This window comes from Pseudophryne corroboree, chromosome 9 (genome assembly GCF_028390025.1).
Source record: "Pseudophryne corroboree isolate aPseCor3 chromosome 9, aPseCor3.hap2, whole genome shotgun sequence".
In the NCBI taxonomy this organism is placed as follows: domain Eukaryota; kingdom Metazoa; phylum Chordata; class Amphibia; order Anura; family Myobatrachidae; genus Pseudophryne; species Pseudophryne corroboree.
The window spans coordinates 323,195,310-323,207,157 of NC_086452.1; positions in this window are offsets into that span (position 1 = coordinate 323,195,310).

Sequence of the window (11,848 nt, forward strand, 5' to 3'; positions counted from 1 at the left end):
GCCTTTTCTTTTCTATCTTTCTTTCTATAAGGACATTTTGACATACATTCTGAATCTATGCCATATGGCGTTATGGGTAATCAGTAAAGTGTATAGTATTGACCTAATTTAAGTGGTCTTTCTATGCCAAAATATGTACACTGACCTCCTCCTTGGGTCCCATTAATACAGAACATCTGTACTGGTCAGGAGAAACGGGTGTCAGACTATCCAGTGTCTGCAACCTTTCTAATCTTTCTCTCATGATTTATAGACCAGAACATTCTTAATACTTTTTTGTATATTTAATTCTTTTTGCATTTTTTGGATCGTAGAAGGGTATTTGTTTTAATTCATAATTAATTAATAAATAAATATATGTTTTAACATAATCTTTTTCCAATTGAAGAATTCTTCCCTTTTTTTCCAAGAGTGCGCCCACACAAGAGCTTTCTCTCTCTCCCATTGCCAGTAATAATACTGCTCCTACTGCTACAGTAGAGGCATCAACCTCCACCAAGAACGGACGGCTGAGATCAGGTTGTTGAAGAACAGGAGCGGTCATGAAGGCCTTCTTTAAAGACGAAAAAGCTTCCAAAGCCTCCGGAGACCACTTGGCAGGATCGTCTCCTTTCCTAGTTAATGCGGTTATGGGAGCTATGACAGAAGAATAATTTTGAATGAATCTTCAGTAGAAGTTAGGGAACCCCAGGAAATGTTGAACTCCTTTAAGGGTAGCTGGAAGTGCCCAATCTTGAATCGCCTGGACTTTAGCAGGGTCCATCTGTAACCTCTGCCCTGAAAGAATGTAACCGAGGAATGGAATCATGGGTACTTCGAAGGTGCACTTCTCTAATTTACAGAATAATTGATTCCTTCGTAAATGGTTTAGCACTTCTCTGACTTGTTCCCGATGGGTCTTCAGATCCCTAGAAAAAATGAGGATGTCATCCAGATACACTACCAAGCAGTCATAGAGGAGGTCTCTGAAGATTTCGTTAACAAACTCTTGAAAGACGGCTGGGGCGTTACATAGGCCAAAAGGCATTACCAGGTATTCGTAATGGCCGTCGCGGGTATTAAATGTCGTCTTCCATTCGTCACCTGGACGAATACGTATAAGATTGTAGGCCCCCCGTAAGTCCAGCTTAGTAAATACAGTAGCTCCTTTAACACGGTCGAACAGTTCTGGAATCAGGGGTAACGGATATCTGTTCTTAATTGTTATGTCATTGAGACCTCTATAGTCAATACAGGGCCGCAAACCCCCATCCTTCTTTTTGACGAAGAAAAACCCCGCCCCGGCCGGAGATGTGGAAGACCTGATGAACCCTTTATCCAAGTTCTCCCGGATATACTCCGACATGGCCTGTGTCTCGGGAAGTGAGAGAGGGTAAATTCGACCTCGGGGAGGAGTCTTACCAGGTACTAACTCAATGGGGCAATCCCAAGTACGATGCGGGGGCAAAGTGTCCGCCCCATGCTTACTGAAAACATCTTGAAAGGCTTGGTATTCCACAGGAAGGCTGGAAGGACTGGAAGAACAGAGAGGTCTTACTGAAGGTAAACAGTTCTGGAAGCAGTCTTGTCCCCAAGAGAGAACATCCATAGTTTGCCAGTCTTTGTGGGGATTGTGTCTGATTAACCATGGAAACCCTAGGATCAGTTCATGAGAGGCTTTAGGAATTACAAGGAAAGAGATTTTTTCTGAATGAAGAACTCCGACCTTCATCTTGAGAGGAATGGTACGAAAGGATATATTACCCTCAGGGATATAACTTCCATCCACCGCAGTAACAGAAATGGTACGATCCAAAGGAACCGTTTGTATTCCAGATCGTTTGACCAGAGCTGATGTAATGAAGCTTTCGGCGGCTACGGAGTCGAGTAGTGTAGGGATGAGAAGAGAAGAAGAAGGGAGCTCCAATTGGGTTAACAGGACAGACTCTTTCTTGGTATGTAATTCTGAGAATTCTCCTAGCTTGACCTGTGGACTGTGGTTTGGAGGATGAGGCTGAAGATAACTATCTGCAGGTTGTGGTCGGTGGTACAAAGACGTGGCTGGTGAAGTAGATCTGTGGAGTGTGGCTTGAAAGACGAGGCAGAAGACCCGGGTCCGACTGTGCCCAAAGGGTCTTACTGGACCGGGTTTTCCAGGAGCGCTTCCACAGGCAGTAGCAGGTTAGGAACGGCAGGACTGCAGCAGCAACAGAGAACCGACCAAGCAGGAGCAGGAGTAACCAGAATACGACAAGGATCCTGGGAGCACAGGCTAAAGCACCTACAACAGGGTTGTAACTTGAAGCACTGGTGTCCTTGTCCTAAACCAGCCCCCTTTTATAGGGAGAACTTCCCCTGGATTGGCTGGAAGAAACAGGAAACAGGAACTATGCTTAAAACTTGGTCTCCAACATGGCGGCGCCCAGTAATGCAGACCTTTCTGCAAAGCCACATTGCTCACTGCCTCTGGTCTCCTAGCAACGGCTCAGCAAGAGCGACCCACTGTAGCAGCGTCCCGCCGCCACGAGCGGACCCCCTCACCGCCGCCACTGCTGCCCACGGACCCGGCGCAGCAGCCCACCTCCGCCGCTGCCCGCACACCGCCAGAGAAGCCAGCCCCACAGCCCCAGCCTACCGGTAAGACTCCGGACGCTGACAACACCCCCCACACTCATGGCTGACCAGCCAGGACACTAGCAGACAAGCGGACCTGACTGGCAATGGACTACATTGGCGGGTAGTACATAGCAAAAGTGACAGGCTCACCAGCAGCATTTAAAATGCAGCGCCAGTTGCCAGCCAATCGGGAGTGGCGGCTCCTGATTGGCTGCCAGCAGTGCCTTAATTAGACATTTGTGCAGGAAACAGCATCGGCGCCCCCCTCCCCATATACAAATCAGGGTCAATGCGCGTGCCAAAAATATAGGGGTGTAGCTTCATGGGGAAGGGGCGTGGCCATAGAGCTCCCTTTAACACATTACGTTAGGCAGAGCTCTTTTTTACACAGTATGGCAGGTATAGTCCCCTTTTACACATTACGGCAGCAGAGTCCCCATTTATAGACATTACGGCAGCAGAGTCCCCCTTTTTAACACATTAGGCAGGCAGAGTCCCCCTTTTTTAAACATTAGTCAGGCAGAGTCCCCCTTTTTACACATTGCAGTAGCAGAGTCCCCATTTTTACACATTAAGCAAGCAGAGTTCACCTTTTTTTACACATTACATCAACAGAATCCCCTTTTTTACACATTAGGCAGGTAGAGGTAGAGTCTCCCTTTTTTACACATTAGGCAGGCAGAGTCCCCCTTTTTTACACATTATGGCAGTAGAGTCCCCCTTTTTTACACATTACAGTAGCAGAGTCCCCCTTTTTACACATTAAGCAAGCATACTCCCCCTTTTTTACACATTACAGTAAGAGTCCCCCTTTTTTACACATTATAGTAACAGAGTCCCCCTTTTTACACATTAAGCCGGCAGAGGTAGAGGGGAGGGTGGAGGAAGGTGTGTGCTGACAGATGGTGTCTACAACAGCGCTCCCACTCCTTGCGGAGGCAGGACTTCAAGTAGTAGTGACTGACTGGCGAAAACGGCCGTACAGGAGATGTGATGCCAGATGGTGCTCCTTCAATGCATTTGCGCTGTGGGCAAGGCACCATCGGCACACAACTAGTTACGGCCCTGGCTGCCAGACAGTGGTTTCTGATTTGCTGGCAGCCGGCGCTGGGATCCCGGGATTGCAGTGGGGATCAGAGAAAGTTGTAGGGAGCAGTGCTGGAGGGAGGGTGTAGGTAGCGGTGCGGAAGGTAGGGAGTGTGTAGGTAGTGGTGCGGGAGGTAGGGAGTGTGTAGGTGGCGGTGCGGGAGGTAGGGAGGGTGTAGGTAGCGGTGCGGGAGGTAGGGAGGGTGTAGGTAGCGGTGCGGGACTCAGGAGGGAGGGTGTAGGTCGCGGCAGGGAGGGTTGGTAGCGGTGCGGGAGGGAGGAAGGCTGTAGGGAGCACCACTGACTGCACGGAGGGAGAAAGGGTGGTGTAAGTAATATTACTTACTATTAGACGGCGGCAACCATTAACACACTGAACGCAGCGGCATTTCAAATGAAGCGCCGACCGCCAGCCAACCAGAGCTGGCGGACCGGCAGCCAATCAGGGAAGCGGCCTTCAGCTTCCCTGATTGGCTGCTGGTCCGCCAGCTCTGATAGGCTGGCGGCCGGCGCTACATTTGAAGTGCCGCCGCAATCAACTTGTTCATGGCTGCCGCCCGCCTACTATTAGTAAGTACTATTACTTACACACCCACCCTCCCGCCGCCGCGCATGCGCAGTATAATCCCGTGAATCCCGGGATTGGATGCTCCAATCCCGGGATTCAAATCCCGGCATTTTTGGGCCCAATTCCCGGGATCCCGCCGATCCCGGGATTGGCCTCCCTAGTGCTGTGCTGCAGTGAGGCAGAGAACACACTGACCACAATCCCCCCCCCCTCGAATTGACCCTGGCTGAGGAGCTGAGCCAGGGCTGGGGACTCAGTAAAGGACCAGGCACTGCAGATTTCCCCAACTTTTTCCATAAGGGGGCGTGGCCACGCCTCCCGCGATTAGGCCACGCCTCCAAAACTGCTCGGCAGCAGCGTGTAGCTGTGTGTGTGCTGAGGGGAGGCCGCACACTAGGCGGGGCTGTGTGGGTAGGTGGATGGGAGGGAGAGACCGGCTCTACACGCTGCCAGCTCCGCCGCTACCTGTCATCCAATTTGACAGACGCAGCGGCAGCAGCAGGGTAGCAAAGCGGGGAGAGCGCCTCCCTGCTTTGTATACCCTTGCTGAGCGAGCAGCGCCGCCTCTGCCTGCGCTCCCTCGTTCCGACGCCCCTGGTTTTCGGGGAGTGTGTGGAAAAACGCAGGCATGTCAGATACAAACGCAGGCGTGCCTGAGGAAACGCAGGCGTGGCTTGCCGAACGCAGGGTGTGTTCGTGACGTCAAAACAGGAACTAAACAGTCTGAAGTGATCGCAAGATAGGAGTAGGTCGTCTGGAGCTGCTCAGAAACTGCTAAGCTAAGATATACTCCCAGAAGGCGGCGGCTTAGCGTTTGCACGGCTGCTAAAAGCAGCCAGCGAGCGATCAACTCGGAATGAGGGCCATAGTCTTTGTTTTCTTTTCATATACTTTACATAGTCAAAACTCTGGCGTATACTGGACTATTTTTATTACCAGTTTCTTATATAGCGCAGCATATTCCGCTGTACTTTACAATTGGAACAACAGTAATAGAACAACACTGGGTAAAAGCAGACAGACATAGAGGTAGGAAGGCCTAACTCGCCAGCTTACAATCTATAGGAAATTGGGCATTGATACACAAGGATAAATGCTACCTATAGCATAATGGTCCACCAGATTGCAGAGGTTCTTAATGGGTTGTATGATATGGTCACCCAGCAATGTTGGCCAAGGTCAGGAGGGTGTGAAAGTGAAGAAAGACAAAATATGGAAGCAGGGCCATCCCAAGCTTATTTTTTTTGGGTAAGCAAAAATAACTTTTGGCACCCCTTGATGGGATAAACTTTTAAGCGTGCTCCACAAAAAGGGGTGTGATCTCACAAGAAAGGGGCATTGCCACACATTTTGCCCGCAAGGGTACAGGGTGATAGTGGGTGACAGGGAAATAGTAGGTAACTGGGGACACAGGGGTGACTGAGAGATAGTGGGTGACTGAGACAGGAGTGACTGGTAGATAGTAGGTGACTGAGGCAGGGGTGATAGGGAGATAGTGATTGTGCTATGGGTGATAGGGAGATAGTGGGTGACTGAGGCAGGGGTGATAGGGAGATAGTGGGTGACTGAGCTGGGGTGATAGGGAGCTAGTGGGTTGACTGACGCAAGGGTGACAGATAGTGACAAGGGACATTGTACACACACACACACACACACACACACACACACACACACACACACACACACACACATTTTACAGGGCTGGCAGCCATGCAGAGGCACATACCTTTTAATCTTTGTCATAGGGCAGAACCAGCTCCCCCTCATCAGAACAAGCTTTCCTTCTCTGTTTCCAGGCAATCAGGGGAGGGCCGGGAGCCGGGCGGTCACACAGCTGAGAGGAGTGTGTCCAGGGCAGGTGGCCGCAGCGCTGTAGAGAGTGAGTGATGGTGACTCACTCTCTGCAGCAGTGCCCTCTACAGGCTGGCATATGCGGCGGCCCGGCACTGTATGTGAGATTATGTGTGGACTCTACAGAGAGCAAATAATTAGATAGGGAGTCATTGAAGGTTATGTGGGCGAGTCCAGAAAGGCTCTGTCTCACCCCACCGCAGGTCACTGCTTTATTCCAGGTGTGCTCAACCAACAGCCCTCCATCTGTTGTGGAATTACATATCCCAGCATGCTCTGCCACCATTTTGCTAATAGGGAATACCAAAACTGTTGCAGGGCATGCTAGAATGCCCAAACGGGATGTGGTTATGGGACCGACGGTCGGGAGACTGCCAGTCACTATACTGAGGCCGTAATCCCGCCTGGTGGAAAGCCCAACAGTCGGCATGCCGACTGACGAAAGAACTATTCCCACTCGTGGGGGTCCATGAAACCCATAGAGTGTGAATAGAACCTGTGGCGAGCGTAGCGAGCCACCAAGCCAGCAAGGGGCTTTGTTGCACTTGCCCCCCTCCCCCTGGCAGCAGTCTAAACACTGGGATCCCGGCATCAGTATGGTGACCGGGCCGGCAGTATCCCAACCGCCTGTCACCTATACCCAAGCCATCCAGCACTACCGAGCATTATCACATGTATCACACAATGGAAGCTTCTGAACATGCACATTGAGGGAAACATATTTATCCATAGCTGCCTACAAGTGAGTCTAAAGGTGTGTACACACGGTGAGATTTTTACTTGCGATTTTTACTATATAGTCAAAATCGCAAGGACAGTTAGTGCAGATCGCAAGGTGAAAGTCACCTTGCGATCCTGATGCGCGGCTCCGCGAGGTTGGTATCGCAAGCCTAGATAGACTGTGTAGGCAAGTCAATTTTGACTATCTAGTATAAAAGTATAGTCATAATTGACAGCCAAAATCGCACAGAGCCAGTATCGCAAGCACAGTCATCTATGCTTACAATACCGACCACAGTCCCTATCGCATAGTGAGAATCGGGCATAGCCCGAATCTCACCATGTGTACACGCCTTAACAATAAACATCATGCAAGATCTCACTATTGAGCCTCCATGTCCATTGTCCAGGAGGTGAATTGAACAAGGCTAGTTATTTGTCCTCTCCATGAGTAAATTGGCATCTTGAGATGATTGTAGCTAATAATAATCTGTTCTTGAGTAACGCCAGTGTGGGTATGGGTAGACTGTATAGTCCCTGTCAATAATGTGGAGAAGTTGGAACCTTCCATATGTGACAATTTCCAAACACAATACAACAAAAAAATAAACTTATCTGAGATTAGGAAAGATTCACAGCAGCTTCTTCTATCACTGGCAGTGACCTCATCGACTTCCTGCCTTTTAAAGTGAAGAAACTCAACAAAACACACTCCGGCACTTATTTCCTCAGCTGCACTAATCAGTGCAACTGACAAGTGAATCCTGACTGGTAATTATTTAGGTAACTAGGCAACTAGTTCTAACATATATTTGGTATTAAAAACACAAAGATCTCACTTACCATATCCAGTGCTGTCTTAACAGCATTAAAAGCCCAGGGCAAAGTAATGCACTGTGGCCCCTACCCACCCATTCACGGGAATAAATAAAATAAAACGCTGTAACCATCCACCAATCAGCAAGCTGTCAGCCATTCACTGTCTAGCTGCAGGCTGGAGGCAGATAGAGGATGCTGCACTCTGATTGGTGGATAGCTCCAGCCATCCACCAGTCAACAAGCTGACAGCCATTTGGTGTCTTGCTGCAGCCTGGGACGCAGGTAGAAAAACTGCCCAGTGTGCCTATACATTAATATGGCCCTTGCTATATCTTACCTCTAGCCATATGTAACCAGATAACCAATATACCCCATAAAGCAGTGGTTCCCGAATTGGATGCTGTGGCACCCTAGGGTGACTCAGGGCACTAGCAGGGGTTCCCAGGGTTAATTGTCCAAGACCAATTCAGATTAGTTATGGTCAATGTTTCTGGCAAAACCAGTGCTTGTGGCTTCCAATCATGAATTATGTTGTCAAACAGAAGTGAATCATGTCCCTCATCAAATAATTGAACCTACAAATGATATACAAACACAATTTACTTAAATGCTTATTTTTTTCCTGAATTTATAAATATGAAACATTTAGTGTAGGGATGCCATGAAATAAATTCTGATACTCTAGGGCACCATGATTCAAAAAAGTTTGGGAACCACTGCCACAATGCCAAAATACCACCATATAGCCTCACACCCTAGCAGGGCCGTAACTAGGTGTGTGCCAGAGGTGGCTTGCTCACAGCGCAAATGCACTGTGGGCGCACCATCTGGCAGCACCACCCGCATGGCCACTTTCTCTCAAAGCCGCCCGCCTCCCCTGCCCGCCTCCCCTGCCCGCCGCCGCTGCTGCGCTGACTTGTGGTGTGCGCTCACACCTCTGCTGCTGAGCGCATCAAAGCCGCCCGCCTCCCCTGCCCGCCGCTGCAGCGCTGACTTGTGGTGTGAGCGCATCAAAGCCGCCCACCTCCCCAGCCCGCCGCTGCGCTGACTTGTGGTGTGCGCTCAGCTCCTCTGCTGCTGAGCACACCGCTCAGCAGCAGAGGTGCTGAGCGCACACCACAAGTCAGCGCGGCGGGCAGGGGAGGCGAGCGGCTTTGATACAGGCATTGGATGCTCCCTCACCACTCTCCACTGCCGTGTCTCCAGGCCAGCTACTGCATTACCATCACCTACCAGTCACGCCTTGTTTCCGCCTATGCTGCTTCCTCTCAACTCCCGTCCATAGGACGAATCCCACACCCTTCACTCCATTAGCCCGCCTCCTTCTACCCCTCTACATAGCTCCCTCCTGTCCGTCTGACCAGGCCCACCCCCTTCTTCTCCTCAGCCCGCCCTCTTCCACTCTACCTGGCTTGCTCTCTCCCGATCAGTGTGGTCAAGCCCGCCGATGCTGTTTCTTGCACACAGCACTAAAATGTCTAGTTACGGCACTGCACCCTAGTATATAAGCAAGTTACCCATATGGCCAAAATAGCACATATCCCATATTTTTTATATAGTAATATGCCCATAAAATTTCCTGTGCTCCTATATAGTAGAAGGAGGCATATGAGATTATGAGGCCTATTTATCAAATTTTTTTCCATAAAATTATGTAGAATTTGCAGTTTATGTATAATTTAACAGTTTGTTGCTATGTACTAATAGCCGAATGCAAGAGATTTCACTGAAACCCCTGCAGAATGCTAATTAGTGCTGCAGATCGCGGTCCCCATTATTGTTAATAGGAACTACGATCTGAACCCTAACTCTGAAAAGTGAAGCAGGAGAGAAATCTTTCAATCCTGGCTCTGATTTCAGAAACTGACAATGGACCTTATTCAGCTTCAGTTACAGTTTGCTATCTACACTAAAAAGGTCTACAGTCAATAGGTCGACCACTAATGGTCGACATGCATTAGGTTGACAGGTTCAAAAGGTCAACATGTAAAAGGTAGACAGTTCAAAAGGTCGACAGGGTCAAAATGTCAACATGCTAATGGTCGACACACATATGGCCAACTCACTGTTTTTATTTCTTTTTCCATTTTGTTCAACTTTTTCATACTCTACCAACTACGTGCACTACAATTGGGAATAGTAACCTATTCTGAGTGAAGCAGTCACAGAGTGAGGCACCTTGCCTGAAGCATGGCAAGCTAAGCGAGCCATGCGAGGGGACGCAGTACACTAATGGGGCTCATTTGTGACAAACCCCCCCCCCCCCCCCAAAAAAAAAAAAAAAACCCACCAAATTTTGTCTACCTTTTTTGTGTCGACCATTTCCATGTCGACCTTTTGACCCTATTGACCTTTTCTGCTGTCTACTTATGCTATGTCAACCTTTTGACCCTATCGACCTAATGCATGTCTACCATTAGTGTTTGACCTATTGACTGTAGACCTTTTAGTGTAGATATAATAATCCACACCCCTCACTACGTATAGTCTTGCCAAGATACAGAAAACATGTTTAATGAGATTTTCACCCACTCATTTCACTGGGTTATACTAGGCTTGAAAAGTTGGCATGTTCCGCGCATAATATTACAATACAGTTGTACACACATTTCACCAAACATGTTGTAACAAAAATCTACCATCCTCAGGCTACATTCAATAAAATATATATGTTCAGTTTCCTTCAGGGTTCTCTTTTTCTCTCTTTCTCTCACACTCTCCCAAAAAACATGGATGTGCACTGTTTCTCTGATTTATTAGCTGTTGAGAAATGTTTGCATGAAAATATGTTTTATAGTCAACATCTGGTATTATGTGTACCAGTGTACCTTCATTCCTTACCCAGAATGCACTGCACTGTCTGTAACCCCACATGCTGGCTTACCTCATTCCAACCTTGCAGAAATAGGGTAGGTGGCTGGCTGTTTCCAATTTGGTATTTTATACAGAAATAAACTGTCTATCTGGATAGTATCATCATTTAGGTAGCCGGTAAGGGTGCATTGCCTCTTGGGCGCATTCAGTAGCTTTAATGGATTGCAGAGAAAATGACATGTTTGAGAAGTATTTTGTATTTCTTAAAGACAGTCTAATATGATCTGAGCTGCGCCAGTTGCCCCTTCCTTATGTTACACTTATCAGTGAAAGAATCTCAGCAAGAATTTCAGATTACAAATTCATTGCACATTTTCGTCTTGAGAGCTACTTTGCACGGATTAGCTGCAATGGCCTTGACAGATGTCATGGCGCTAAACCTCACTTAGAATTTTAGGACCCTACCTCTACTATGTGTTACTTTGCTTTAACACTTTACAGGCACAGAGCATTATGAAACCAGAATTTCATATCACTGAAAGCTCAGTGTTTCAGTGTAAGAAGTAAATGATGTGTACAAGAATGGGAGATTGAGTCTATCCTCAGGCACTAAAATTTGAATCACATAAATATCTCACATTTCAGGATTCAGGTTATCCGTTAGATGCAAACAGAGAAACAAGTAGATGTGCTGCGGTATTTCTTTCAGCGCTGTACACAATGGGGGTCATTCCAACCCGATCGCTCGCTGCAGTTTGTCGCAGTGCAGCGATCGGGTTGGAACTGCGCATGCGCCGGTGCCGCTTTGCACCGGCGCATGGCAGCTTTCGTTACCTAGCGATCGCCTCTGAGACAGAGGCGATCGCTAGGCGGGAGGGGGCTGAACGGCAGTGTTAAGCCGCCGTTTAGGGGGAGCAGTCCGGCCAACGCAGGCATGGCTGGACCATTGGGGGGGCAGGCTGCGGCGGCTGCGTGATATCTCACGCAGCCGCTGCGGCCAGCGGGAACGACGAGCAACTCCTGGCCAGCCGCAGGAGCAGCGGTGGCCGGGAGTTACTCCTCAAATACAAAGGCATCATCTGTGCAATGCTTTTGTATTTGTTCGGGGGGGAGGCGCCACTAACATGCGGGGCGGGCTAGCCCTGTGCTGGGCGTCCCCCCGCATGTCTGAGTTTACGATCGTAGCTGTGCTAAATTTAGCACAGCTACGATCAACTCGGAATGACCCCCAATTCTTTTCTAATTAATAAGTAAATAAATGACATTGTCAGTATAAATAATGAATAAACAAGCAGATGAGTAACATAATGACTGATGTTCACAGCAAATTTGTGGTTCACATTATAATGATTCGGTGGAAATAGGACATCTTATGTGTTTTTGCAGCATTCAAAA